Raw genomic sequence first — 15,150 nt, forward strand, 5'->3', positions numbered from 1 at the left:
CTGTGTCCTAATATCTGAAAGTCATATCACAGTCGTTGACTACACCTACATTCCTAATGGAAAGTAACTTGAGTTGAGGGTTTGTTGACCCCGAGTTGTGGCCTGCAGTAACAATGACATAGTAGCCGACAGTTGAGTTCTGGCTACTGTCATTTGATCATACCTACCTGTGACAGTGTCCACCCTGATATGGGCCGCATGTAACAGGTGGACAGGCACAGGCGACCTTCGACAGAATGATCTACAAGTCTTGAGGATTAAATACTGTATGTAGCAAAATAACAAAAAAAGATACTTAATCAGTGTTCACAGTACATAAATTAGTCATCGAATTTCTAACTGTCTTAAACAATACAAAATTTTTCTGGAAAATTGTGGGCAAAGATCGATCCTGTACTTACCTAAAGAATCTAGCGGTTTATTTTTCTCGTGATATCAGACTACATAGCCAGTGACTGATAGGGAGATAGAGACAGATTTCTATTCCTCTTCTTTCTGCAAGTTTTTTACATTATCAAGCATCTCTCACATCAAAGTTTCCATCTCCGTCTATCTTGCCAGTGCTCTAATTGCATGGCTCTGCCCTGTATCGCACGCCTGACTCACCCGTTCCCACATAGCCATGGACGTTTCCTAAGGCGTACAGGTCTCAGTGCCGTATTTTAGGCCATATTTCCTCGGACATTATTCTAAGGTCTCCGTACTGTGCAGACCTAACGCACCGACTGCACACCGACCAGCACAGCACCGCGAAACGGCATCAAGAAGGCGCTGACCCACACGCCAATGGAAAGAGCGGGCAGCGCCACACCTCCAGGAAGACAGAGTTTAGCGCCCCCTGCCAGCGCTGACTTAACCAGACGCCCAACTGGTCAACCCAGTTTCGTCGCAGTTTTAGAGAGCATTAGTACGAATAATATGAAGACATTACTTAGCGTGCATTCTGCAAGTAGTAATACCGAATACAGTACTTCTATCTACGAGACATAGGAAGCACGGGAATCAAAAGAAGTTAAGTTTACTTTTTTTAGAAATAAAGAACTGTATTAACCTTAAAGGTCAATGTACAGATCATTTTGGGTTCCTGCCACATGACATCGCAACCTTTTTCCTTCCTTGTTTGTGTCAGTGTTGAGACGCACAGTGGCCAACACAACACGTATCATGACAGAACTTCCTTGGTAACTCCAATCTGTTGCTGTAAGACTTCGGTTCTTTTTTTTTTTTTTTCTTGTTGTTACTTCACAATTCCGTCTCGAAATCTCCTTCAACTCTAGTTTAATTTCCTCTCGTTGACCCTGGAAACTTCCCGCAATCCAACAGATATATCCATCCATTAAACATTTTTTGACGTATACATTTATCCGAAATGATTTACCTTAAATATTTACAGCCGGCCGTTGTGACCTAGTGTTTCTAGGCGCAGGTTCGAATTCTGCCTCGGGCATGGATGTGTTTTATGTCCTTAGGTTAGTTAGGTTTAAGTAGTTCTAAGTTCTAGGGGACTGATGACCTCAGATGTTAAGTCCCATAGTGCTCAGAGCCATTTGAACCATTTTTTGAAATATTTACATGATCTGCAACAGTTCACTACAGATTCATCATCCACAGCAAGGTCCCTTCCAGTATCCCCAGCAGCCAAGTCTTCTGTCTTTATGAAATTTATTCTCGTGTCCCACTAGTCATATTCTTCTTAAGCTTTTTTAACATGTAATATACAGCCCTTTCTGACCTCCTCGTCGGTGAAATTTACTGACAGCATGGTGTCATCACCTATTCCTCTTCCCACGTTTTTGCACCACTTTCTTTTCCAATTTGTAGTGCTTCTTTTTGTAACATTTTAAAGGGACTAAGTGCTAAGCAACATCCTTATCTCAGTCCTTTGTTAATAGTAAATTCCTGTGATCATAACATCTCAAATCTAGTACAACAAATATTATATGAATATAATGTACGCACTATTTAGCCGGCCGGTGTGGCCGAGCGGTTCTAGGCGCTTCAGTCTGGAACGGCGCGACCGCTACGGTCGCAGGTTCGAATTCTGCCTCGGGCATGGATGTGTGTGATGTCCTTAGGTTAGTTAGGTTTAAGTATTTCTAAGTTCTAGGGGACTGATGACCTCATATGTTAAGTCCCTTAGTGCTCAGAGCCATTTGAACCATTTGAACGTGCCATTTAGAATGTTGTGTGTATTGATTTCTTCCCACACGCGAGTAAGCGGTACACTGTCATGCGCCTTACGCAGGTGTATAAAAACCATGTGTGTCTTCAAGTTATGTGCTATTCTTTTGCCACTTACCTGTCTAATGCTTCAGATCTTACCAATACAAGGCCGGCCTATCCTGAAGCCACTATGTTCTTCTACTTCAATTTCTCTCCCAATTCCTGTTTTAAGTATCTTACCATATAGTTTCGATGAAAAACTTAGAACCACGTTGCCTCGATAATTTGCGCAGTCATCCTTGCTTACCTTTCTAAATGCGTTGTGATGAACTCCTCTTTAAATATGAAAGCGATTCCGTCTTCACTATGGCACAAGCTGAAGTGCTTCGAGAAATGTTCAAACACGACGAAGCCTTGCTGAAAATCAATGCCTCACCAATTATTATGTGAAAACTCTTAAAGCTTTTTGAATAAAACAAACGTTATTAACATTCTCCATCCCTATTCTTCATGTCTACGTATTTGCAGCACTCTGCCGGTAGAGAGCTGCGAATTGCAGCATGTAACATGGCGGAGTGTAACTTAACAATGGATGTGAATGAGAAAGAGTTTGCTGTAAGCGAGTTTCGAATTCGAAGAGTTCGTCCACACACAGAGAAAGCCCTCCATCAACATGACAGTATCAGACTACACCGAAGCTCTGCAACATTTGCAGCTATTCGACGCCTTGGGTTCAGTTCATGGATTATAATCCATACAGTCCTGATTGTGCCCCTTCCGATTTTCATCTTTTTCCAAAATTTAAAGAACACCTTAGAGGACCTCACTTCATGGTGATAAAGCGGAGCAACGGGTGGTGAGAAGGTGGCTCCGTCAATGAAGTAAAACATTCTACAGGGATGGTATCAGCAAACTGGGAGTTGCGAGAAATGTGTTCGTAGCCAGGATGAAAATGTTGAGAAATAAATATGCAGGCGTGAGGAATAAAGAAGAAGAATGTTAATAATCTCTATTTAAAAAGGTTTAAGAGGAGACGATAGGCCCGAAAATGTTGAGTACAGTGGATTCTACGTTTTTCCGATGGATTTCTTAGCTGCGATGCCGCAAACTTTTCATGTTCTAAAATGCATGTGTTTTTCGTTTGGTGGGTCGATTCCGTTTAATTCCAAACTGCTTCTGAGATTATATTAGAATTCTTTGCAGGATAAAATTTTCTGAGCGATGGGGAACAGGCAGAACGCCTAAAATCCTAGACTGGAGGGCTAGATAATTTTTAATCAAGTTTTTTTTTTTTTCCTTTATACCCTATGTCTTTCTGGACATAAGAAACCTGAGACATGTAAGTGGAAGTGATGTAAGACTTAGCTAAGGGGTCATGTGGTTGCCAACGACCTTCTACCGAGAAGGGAATCTCATAATCGGACTACATTTAGGAAACTCACCTTCTGACCAGTCCGGCGTGGGTAACGCTACTCGGAATATTGCTCCCACCAGCACAGCCCAGTGGATAAACGAAACGCATAAACCTCACAACCAACGTTAGCGTGGTAGTCCATGGCTAGGAAACGGCTTTCTGTCTTATGGAATAACGGTTTCTCATCGTGATATGAACCAGTAACAATGTTACGGTACACTAGCTGGAAACACTAAGAATGGACAATAGTGACACTAACGATAAAGTCGTGTTGAGTGATTGACAGGCCAGTGGTATTTTAGATATGTCTTGGGTGCTGCCTAGTACCATATGTCAGAGTCCTTACCGCTCAAACGATACAAACATGTAACATTATATATGGAAGTGTGTTGCAGTAAACCAACAGACACAGCAGCAGCCATAAAATACCTAGGAGTAATCATTCTATCCGATCGAAACTAGCCGGCCGCTGAGGCCTAGCGGTTCTAGGCGCTTCAGTCCGGAACCGCGCTGCCGCTACGGTATGAGGTTCAAATCCTGCCGTGGGCATGGATGTGTGTAACGTCCTTAGGTTTAAGTAGTTCTAAGTCTAGCGGACTGATGACCTCAGATGTTAAGTCCCATTGTGTTTAGAGCCATATTGATCGAAACTACAATTGTTTATCGCCTGCAAGGCGTATTTTGAGTAATGATTCCAAATTTCAAATGTGTTTTTCTATGTTTCCGATATATTTTAGGTGCTGGCTATGCTCATATCTCATGCGCCTGTAGCAACAATAGACTGATTTATACACACATTCAGAAAAGCTGCATGTACTGAAAATTGCAACGAGAGAGATGACATCACGTATCTGTACTTCAACAGAATGCAGATGGGTACTGTTCAGTAAGTGTTGTCTCCCTTGTAGTATCAGGGTTCACATCAGGGCTGATGGTCGTTTTTGGTGAGTAGAGTGCAACGGCAGAACCAATGAAGACAAGTATGGGTGAGGTACGTTTCAAAAAATGTTCAAATGTGTGTGAAATCTTATGGGACTTAACTGCTAAGGTCATCAGTCCCTAAGCGTACACACTACTTAACCTAAATTATCCTAAGGTCAATCACACACACCCATGCCCGAGGGACGACTCGAACCTCCGCCGAGACCAACCGCACAGTCCATGACTGCAGCGCCTTTGACCGCTCGGCTAATCCCGCGCGGCTGAGGCCTGTGACAGGTGCAGTATGGTGATGGAATACAGCATCCCCTGGTGTCAAACAACTGGGACAGACGCCGGTGGATCGCTGTGTGCTTGGTGACAGCTGCCTTCTCAGATAGCAGGGCAGAACATTCTAACGTCGCGGACTGCGACGATATTCGTGGCGGTGATGGCATGGATGTTGCGCTTGCCAATATCTGCGATTGTTAACGATAAAGACATCCTAATTGGTCGACTCCTTCCATCCACACAAGGTGTTACAGCGCAACTGGATGAAAAAATCACTCGCAAATTTCTTCAAGGCAATACTGTACTTGATATATGTTGCATAGGGTTCTTGGGATAATGGAATTTCTGAAAGTTTTATACTGGGTCTGTGTCCACTATAACAGTAAGGCAGCAACTGTTTTAGTTGTTTTCAATTTTTGCGTTGTAAATTTATTTATTGACATACTGTCTGTGACCTTATCGCATTATTAACGTAATTCTCTTTGATACATGTCAATACATAAGTTCATAACAGGAGTTACATTTTTTTAGTTTTATGATTTCTGATAGTCTTGTCAGGTGTGTGTGGGGGGGGGGGGGGCGTGGGGGGGGGCGTGGGGGGGGGGGGTGGCGGCATGAGTGCAGATGTGAATCCTCAAAACCAATCACGCTTGCAGTTCCAGTGCACTTAAATGTAAAAAGACAGTTGTACTGCGAGGACAGTCAGGGACTATCAGTCTAGTTGTTCATGCATCCTAGAGTGTACTATGTGAATTATTACCTAGTAAGAGCGTATTTTATTTTTAAAAGAATCTGACGTAATTGAAAATAAAATTTTGCAATTCACAATTTTACAATATGAACTGTGGGAGCTCGTTTCTAGTCGATCCGTTGCTGCTTCTGTATGTTTGATTCGCTGATGCAAGGTGTGGCTGGGTGGTGCTACGGGGTCGTAGGGTAAGTCAAACGATGGAGTACTGGCGTAGCAGCAGTGAGGCGAACGCACTGAGTTTGGTAAAATTTGACAAGGAAGTGGGCGTTACTGGGCTTTCGGCATGCCGGTGATAGCTCCGTGCGACGTGGGGTTGGCAGTTTTTTGCAGTCCCTTTTACATCACGACTAATATGTTTTCGTATCCTTGGTCTGCCTCCCATCCCAGTTGTTAATGTCCCTGCTTACGTGGGTCAGCGTTTCTTGCATTAATCGCCAACGTTTGGATCGCTGAAAGGGTCGCGCTCCCCAGTCTGCACATCTGCGGTCCGAAAGAGACACCTAGATACTTGGTGACACGTCTTGTTATGTGTAACCATTCCAAAGGAAATCTGTCTGCATATGGTGCCCGTTGAAATTAGTCCATGCAACTAGTTGGCAAAGTAGTAATAACAGGAATTTATTTGTTTTTCATGTTCCAGGAAGTTGCTTTACGTACTGTTTGATGTTCCTGTACCTAATCTGCTACTGTGTTGATTAATAGCATCCCTCCATTATCTATTCTTATGACTCTTATTTCTCTAAGCCAATATTATTGATAAAATGTTAAATATTCCTGTAATTTTTATACAGTTAATTTTGTTAAAAGTTTCAGTTTTTTTATTCAGCTAGTTGCGCTAAGGGGCTGGTTCCTCATGGGAAATGAATTTGATTTTTTGTAAAATAAGAAATTAATGGACAGTTTTATTTCTAGTATTAGGCCCCCTGTGAACCTTTATCTTGATGTTATTAGTTAGACTCAAACTACATAGTCCTGATATTGTTAACGTAAACTCTGGATTAATTGATGTTTTAAACTAACCTTCTCGTAACTGATAATTTTTTTGATTAAACTGTTTTTTTCTGATTCGTTATGATGAATATATACTTGTGTATGCATTTAAATAGAGAATGGTGTTGAGCAACTTAGGGTCAAGTCCTTGTAAGTGAGTGTCTTTCTAGAAATTCCTTGGAGCGTAATAGGACCATTTCGCGATGCTAAAATGTTCAGATGGCAACCCAGTTCTAAGCAAAGAAGGGAAGGCAGAAAGGTGGAAGGAGTATATAGAGGGTTTATACAAGGGCGATGTACTTGAGGACAATATTATGGAAATGGAAGAGGATGTAAATGAAGATGAAATGGGAGATAAGATACTGCGTGAAGAGTTTGACAGAGCACTGAAAGACCTGAGTCGAAACAAGGCCCCGGGAGTAGACAACATTCCATTAGAACTACTGATGGCCTTGGGAGAGCCAGTCATGACAAAACTCTACCATCTGGTGAGCAAGATGTATGAGACAGGCGAAATACCCACAGACTTCAAGAAGAATACAATAATTCCAATCCCAAAGAAAGCAGGTGTTGACAGATGTGAAAATTACCGAACTATCAGTTTAATAAGTCACAGCTGCGAATTCTTTACAGACGAATGGAAAAACTGGTAGAAGCGGACCTCGGGGAAGATCAGTTTGGATTCCGTAGAAATGTTGGAACACGTGAGGCAATACTAACCTTACGACTTATCTTACAAGAAAGATTAAGAAAAGGCAAACCTACGTTTCTAGCATTTGTAGACTTAGAGAAAGCTTTTGACAACGTTAACTGGAATACTCTCTTTCAAATACTGAAGGTGGCAGGGGTAAAATACAAGGAGCGAAAGGCTATTTACAATTTGTACAGAAACCAGATGGCAGTTATAAGAGTCGAGGGGCATGAAAGGGAAGCAGTGGCTGGGCAAGGAGTGAAACAGGGTTGTAGCCTCTCCCCGATGTTATTCAATCTGTATATTGAGCAAGCAGTAAAGGAAACAAAAGAAAAATTCGGAGTAGGTATTAAAATTCATGGAGGAGAAGTAAAAACTTTGAGGTTCGCCGATGACATTGTAATTCTGTCAGAGACAGCAAAGGACTTGGAAGAGCAGTTGAACGGCATGGACAGTGTCTTGAAAGGAGGATATAAGATGAACCTCAACAAAAGCAAAACGAGGATAATGGAATGTAGTCAAATTAAATCGGGTGATGCTGAGGGGATTAGATTAGGAAATGAGACACTTAAAGTAGTAAAGGAGTTTTGTTATTTAGGGAGTAAAATAACTGATGATGGTCGAAGTAGAGAGGATATAAAATGTAGACTGGCAATGGCAAGGAAATAGTTTCTGAAGAAGAGAAATTTGTTAACATCTAGTATAGATTTAAGCGTCAGGAAGTCGTTTCTGAAAGTATTTGTATGGAGTATAGCCATGTATCGAAGTGAAACATGGACGATAACCAGTTTGGACAAGAAGAGAATAGAAGCTTTCGAAATGTGGTGCTACAGAAGAATGCTGAAGATAAGGTGGGTAGATCACGTAACTAATGAGGAGGTATTGAATAGGATTGGGGAGAAGAGAAGTTTGTGGCACAACTTGACTAGAAGAAGGTACCGGTTGGTAGGACATGTTCTGAGGCATCAAGCGATCACAAATTTAGCATGGGAGGGCAGCGTGGAGGGTAAAAATCGTAGAGGGAGACCAAGAGATCAATACACTAAGCAGATTCAGAAGGATGTAGGTTGCAGTAGGTACTAGGAGATGAAGAAGCTTGCACAGGATAGAGTAGCAATGAGAGCTGCATCAAACCAGTCTCAGGTCTGAAGAGCACAACAACAACAACAACAACAAAATGTTCCAACATGCCTGTGATTGTTAACTACATTGCATTTCGTGCAGTTTTACTCCTAGAACAGCGTTGTTGACGTATGAAGTGTGTTTTATAACGAAATACAATTAGATACATGTCCTAGGAAACATGACTCCATTAACAGAGTTTTTATTGGAGTTTTTAATTGCCCACGGCTTTTACACATGCACAGTAACGTTACAATGAAGGTCTCACATTATGCAGCCAGATAATGATGCCATGGCGTGTCAGTCAAATTGTGGCATATATTATACTAATTGGGTGATATGTTAATACTTTGATAAGGGCCCCTGGGCAGTCCTAATGGAATTATAAATAGGAATAATAAATTTGGTAGTAAATTACAACAGAATAACAGGGAAATAACTAATAGGACAACACTCCTTAGGTCCCCCCCTCAACTCGACTAGAGGAAGTTATATACACTAATTGGGGATAAATCGGGAGACCATGCGATATGAGCCAGCTTACCTGAACAATAGAGGAAAGCCCCTTTCATTTTATTACAATTTTTAAATCACACAGCTGGCCAAGAGCAAGCGATAAAGGGGGAGGGGGAGGAGGTAGGAAAGAGGGGAAGCAGAAAGTGGGAGACATCTGGCAAGAATGCAGATGGCACCACTATGCAACAGAGATCTATCAACAGTCCAAACTGCACCACTACACAACAGAGATGAGGCTACAATGCAAACTAAATCACTATGGGGCAGATATCTGGCAATAATCCAGACTCTACCAGAAATGGTTCTGTACCTTTTCGAAAACAGCATGCCTTACTCGTCCAGTGGAAACCCATGTTGACTTGGATAGGTTGCACATCAGCATCGATTGAGAGTTAATGTCTTGTGTGGGGTACTTGGTACGACCATTACTGGCCCTTATGTCATCAATGGTCACCTATAATGCAAGTCATATGGCTACAGTCACGCACAGATTCAACCTAACCTTCAGGGTGAAGTGCCACTTATTTTGTACCAGTTCGATAGATGTGTTCTGAACGAAAGGTATCCCACCAGATGTATTGGTCATGGAGGAACAGTAGATTGGTCTGCTCAGTGTCCTTGCTTAAATCGTGTGGACATTTTTATTTGGGAATGCAAAAATGCAACGATTTTGCAACAACTGCAGTGCACGGGGTGGTAGGTATCGTGCTTGCTTGTCATACACTTCAGTTGGCAACATTGAAAGCGGTGGTGAACTCTTTCAGCTAACGCTTGGACTAGTGTACCACTGTCAATAGTCGCCACTCCGAGCACTCTAGAATACTCTACCTCATCCTGTGTCCTACTAGTGGTGTGAAATATCTCCATTGTCGTTTCTTATTATGGTGAATGTTATATCTATATTAACAGGTGAAACGTTTTTTAAAGCTATTCAGAAGATGAAGTAGACTTCTGAAAAAGAAATACAGGCTGCTGTTTGAAAGAGTCATACTGCTATTAATATATTCTTAATGAATAAAAGTACGAGGAAGGCAATCACACTTGTTAATGTCAACCTGGAAGCTAAACAACATTTGCATGCATATGCTTTTTTATTTTGCTTCTGGAGAAAAAGTTGCTTGGAGTTGTCAAGACAAATGGAACACCCAGTACATGAGGTGGCTAAGCTGTTCACATATTTAAGATATCATAATTCAGTTTCGTCGAGATGAATTGCTTTCTTTGTAAACAAAAAAGTAATATATCCTGTTCCTCTTAATCTTTTGTTCAAATGTTCAAATGTGTGTGAAATCCTATGGGACTTAACTGCTAAGGTCATCAGTCCCTAAGCTTACACACGTTTATTTCTTAAGCCAACCTGGCGCTGGACGGACGAGGACGAAGCAGAATGAAAACACCAATGTTCATGAAAGGTAGTAGCAATAATCCATTAAATTACAGGCCCATATCGTTAACGTCAATATGCAGCAGGATTTTGGAACACATATTGTGTTCAAACATTATGAATTACCTCGAAGAAAACTGTCTATTGACACACAGGTTTAGAAAACATCGTTCCTGTGAAACACAACTAGCTCTTTATTCACATGAAGTGTTGAGTGCTATTGACAAGGGATTTCAGATTGATTCCGTATTTCTGGATTTCCTGAAAGCTTTTGACACTGTACTACAAAAGCGGCTTGTAGTGAAATTGCTTCATTATGGAATATCGTCTCAGTTATGTGACTGGATTTGTGATTTCCTGTCAGAGAGGTCACAGTTCGTAGTAATTGATGGAAAGTCATGGGTAAAACAGAAGTGATTTCTGGCTTTCCCCAAGGTAGTGTTATAGGCCCTTTGCTGTTCCTTACCAATATGAACGATTTGGGAGACAATCTGAGCAGCCGTCTTAGGTTGTTTGCAGATGACGCTGTCGTTTATCGACTAATAAAGTCATCAGAAGATCAAAACAAACTGCAGAACGATTTAGAAAAAATATCTGAATGGTGCAAAAAGTGGCAGTTAACCATAAATAACGAAAAGTGTGAGGTCATCCACGAGAGTGCTAAAAGGAATTCGTTAAACTTCGGTTCCACCATAAATCAGTCTAACCTAAAAGCCGTAAATTCAATTAAATAACTACGTATTACAATTACGAACAACTTAAATTGGAAGGAACACCTAGTAAATGTTGTGGGAAGGCTAATCAAAGACTGCGTTTTATTGGTAGGACACAAAGAAAATGTATCAGATCTACTAAGGAGACTGCCTACACTACACCTGTCCGTCCTCTTTTAGCATACTGCTGCGCGGTGTGGGATCTTTATCAGACAGGACTGACGGAGTACATCGAAAAAGTTCAAAGAACGGCAGCACGTATTTCATTACCGTGAAATATGGGACAGAGTGTCACAGAAATGATACAGTATTTGGACTGGACATCATTTTAAAAATGGCGTTTTTCGTTGTGACAGAATCTTCTCACGAAATTCCAATTACCAACTTCCTCCTCTGAATGCGAAAATATTTTGTTGACACCAACCTACATAGAGAGAAACGATCACCACGATAAAATAAGAGAAATCAGATCTCGTATGGGAAGATATAGGTGTTCGTTCTTTCCGATCGTTATACGGGATTCGAATAGTGGAGAACTGTGAAGGTGGTTCGATGAACCCTCTGCCACGCACTTAAGGGTGATTTGCAGAGTATCCACGTAGATGTAGGTGAACATTTACTTTGCACCCTTTTTTATGCTAGTATTGTTGTGGACTGGCAAGACAGCCAATCCACAATGACGGGTAGCCGAAAGGCACGCGTTTAAGCTCACGCAGGCTGGCTTGAGGTCTGGAACAGGTAAAGGAAGTTATAGTAGCAAAGAACGTACGTAGCTGCGGGAATACTTAACTTAAATCCATAATTGGTGAACATCGGTCTGACGGTACATGCATCACAAGATAAATAGCAATTGATAATGGCGCCTTGCTAGGTCGTAGCAAATGACGTGCTGAAAGCTATGCTAACTATCGTCTCGGCAAATGAGAGCGTAATTTGTCAGTGAGCCATCGCTAGCAAAGTCGACTGTACAACTGGGGCGAGTGCTAGGAAGTCTCTCTACACCTGGCGTGTGGCGGCGCTCGGTCTGCAATCACTGACAGTGGCGACACGCGGGTCCGACGTATACTAACGGACCGCTGCCGATTTAAAGGCTAGCAAGTGTGGTGTCTGGCGGTGACACCACATTCCTTCCCCGCAAATCGGCGTACGGTTGTGTTATAAGGCTTCCGCCAGCCGTGGGGAGGACCCCATGTTGACGTATGCGACGAGGTGGGGAGGCTAACAACAGGCGAGGCTGTGCCACCCGCACCCTGCCATTCGGTCCGAGGCGAGCTAGGAAACGCCTGAAAACCTAGTCCAGGGTGCACGCCCGCCAACATGCGGTCTGTGCGCCCGTAAAGAGACAGGAGGGGCCGAAGGGTCGACTTCCATCGGAGGGGGGGGGGGGGGGGCACCCGGCGGGCGAAGACGTCCTATGGTCCGGAGGCGGCTGTGCGTCGCCATGGGGCAAAATGGAAGGCAGCGTCGGTAACACCTGGGGATGAGGCGAGCCAGTAGATGGGTCCCCAGGGCGCTGACCGGACGGCACCGTCGCTGAAAGTAGACGGGGAGCGGCAGAACCCGTGCGACGACAGAGGCGGAGCTGATTGAGATGCCGACGCACCTCACCAGAGGCCCCCAAAACCAGATACATAGCGCGGCCGAGGCAGCGAAGAATGCGCCCTGCGAACCAACGCCGTGAACCTCAATAGTTGCGATAGTAGACAACGTCGCCTGGGGCAAAAGCAGGTGTCTGCCGCTGCACAGGAACCTGATGCGGCGGATGTAGCAAAGACATCAAGGTGCGATGAGGGCGACCATGAAGCAACTCAGCCGGCGAACGACCATCGCGGGGCTGAGAGCGATACGAGGACAAAAAGAGCAATAACGCGTCCTCCCGAGAATGCGACTCTTGCAGCTTCAACATCTGTGACTTGAAAGTCCTGACCAATCGTTCAGCGGCACCGTTTAATGTAGCGAAAACGGCGCGGACGTCAGATGTTGAATACCATTGGCTTTGCAGAATGACAAATTCTGCGGACATGAATTGTGGCGAATGTCGGAAACAATAGTCTGTGGAAGACCTTCAATGCAAAAGATAGCAGATAACGCTTGGATGGTGGCAGATGACGTCGTGGAAGACATCTGGACAACAACAGGAAAATTACTGAATGAATCGACCAGAACCAACCATCGAGCATTCCAGAATGGACCAGCAAAATCGATGTGTAAGCGTTGCCAAGGGGTAGTGGCTTTCGGCCATGCAAAGAATTTCCGCGGTGGTGCGGACTGTTGTTCGGCACACGCCATGCAAGAAGAGCACAAATTCGTAATCGCAGCATCGATTTCGAACCAAGTACATTGCTGACGAGAAAATTGTTTCGTTCGCACTATACCCCAATGTCCGTGGTGGAGAAGCCGTAAGACAGAGGACTGTAACGAACATGGGACCACGACCCTGGACTGATCATTATCAGAACGCAACAGCAAAACACCACGTCGTACAAAAAGTCTCTCGTTGTGAGCAAAAAATCGGCGAACCAACGGATCCTCGATCCGTGACTTTGACAAGGGCCATTGCGTAGCAACAAAACGCAAAACGGTAGCAAGGACAGGGTCAGCAGCTGTGGCTGTAGCTACGCGACGAAAATCAATCGGAAACGATTCGACCACGTCATCGGTTTCCGCATCAATGAACATGCAAGCAAGTTCGGAGGAATCGAATGCTCTATCCTCAGCAACAGGCAAACGGGACAACGCATCGGCGTTTCCATGCTTAGCAGTGGACCGATACAAGATGTCGTAGCGGTACTGCGAGAGGAAAATAGACCATCGAATGAATTTCTGCGCTGTACGTGGAGGTACAGGCTTGTTCGGATGAAAAAGGGATGTCAAAGGTTTGTGGTCTGTGATGATGGTAAAGTGACGACCATACAAGAAATCATGAAACTTAGTAACACCAAATACGAGAGCCAAAGCTTCTTTCTCGATCTGTCAATAATTTCTTTGCGCAGACGAGAGTAATTTGGACGCAAAGGCAATAGGGCGATCGTGCGATCCATCTTTGTGCGCAAGCAGAGCACCTACCCCGAAATCCGAGGAATCTACCATCAACAAAAGGAGTTTCTGGGGATCGAATGGCGTAAGGCAAGTAGTGGAAAGCAACGCCGATTTCAACTGGCGAAAGGCGCGTTCGCATTCCGTCGTCCAGACGAACGGAACACCTTTACGGCGTAAGCGATGAAGCGGAGCTGAAATGGAAGAGGCGTGGCGCACATATTTATGGTAGTAATTGATTTTTTCCAGCACACTCTGTATCTGCTTCAAATTCTGCGGCGAAGGTAAGTCTTGTATGGCACGGAGGTGCTCGGGACTGGGATGTATGCCTTGTGCAGTGATTACATATCCCAGATAGGGTAAGTCACGAGCAATAAACACACATTTGTCCTTCCGCAAGCGAAGACCATTGTGTCGCAAAACCTGAAATAATGTTCTGAGATTGGCTAAATGTTCTTCTTCCGTCTTTCCGGAGATCACAATATCGTCCAGATAGTTTGCTGCAGTAGGGACCGACGCACAAACAGTTTGTAAATATTGCTGAAACAATGCTGGGGCGGATGCACACCCGAATGGCAGTCTTTTGAATCGATACCAACCAAGATGCGTGTTAACCACCAAAACGCGCTGGGAGTCTTCGTCCACCGGTATTTGCAAGTACGCATCTGCTAGGTCCAACTTCGAAAAATATTTACCCGCGCACAGTTTGTCAAAAAGATCTTCCAGGCGGGGTAAACTAAAAGTTGCAATCGCTAGTTGTGGATTCACTGTTGCCTTGAAGTCCACACAAAGTCTCAATTTTCTGGAAGGTTTTTGCAAAACTACTAAGGGTGATGCCCAGAGAGAAGCCTGCAAACGTTCAATTACACCTTGTGATTCCAAATCGTTTAACGTTCTTGCGACCTCATCACGCAATGCGTGGAGAACATTGCGCGCTCTGAAAAATTTCGGTTGCGCGTTGACTTTCAGTTCCAAATGTGCTTTATAGTTCTTAGCGCAACCAAGGCCCGGTGCACAAATGTCTGCAAACTCTTCACATAGACGAGAAACACTGTCTGAAGGCACAGTCTGGTTCACTGATAGGACCTGATTGACTATAGACAAGTTAAGCAACTGAAATAAATCTAAACCAAACAAGTTCACTGCCGAAGAAGAACGAAG

This window comes from Schistocerca piceifrons, chromosome 5 (genome assembly GCF_021461385.2).
Source record: "Schistocerca piceifrons isolate TAMUIC-IGC-003096 chromosome 5, iqSchPice1.1, whole genome shotgun sequence".
NCBI classification, from domain to species: domain Eukaryota; kingdom Metazoa; phylum Arthropoda; class Insecta; order Orthoptera; family Acrididae; genus Schistocerca; species Schistocerca piceifrons.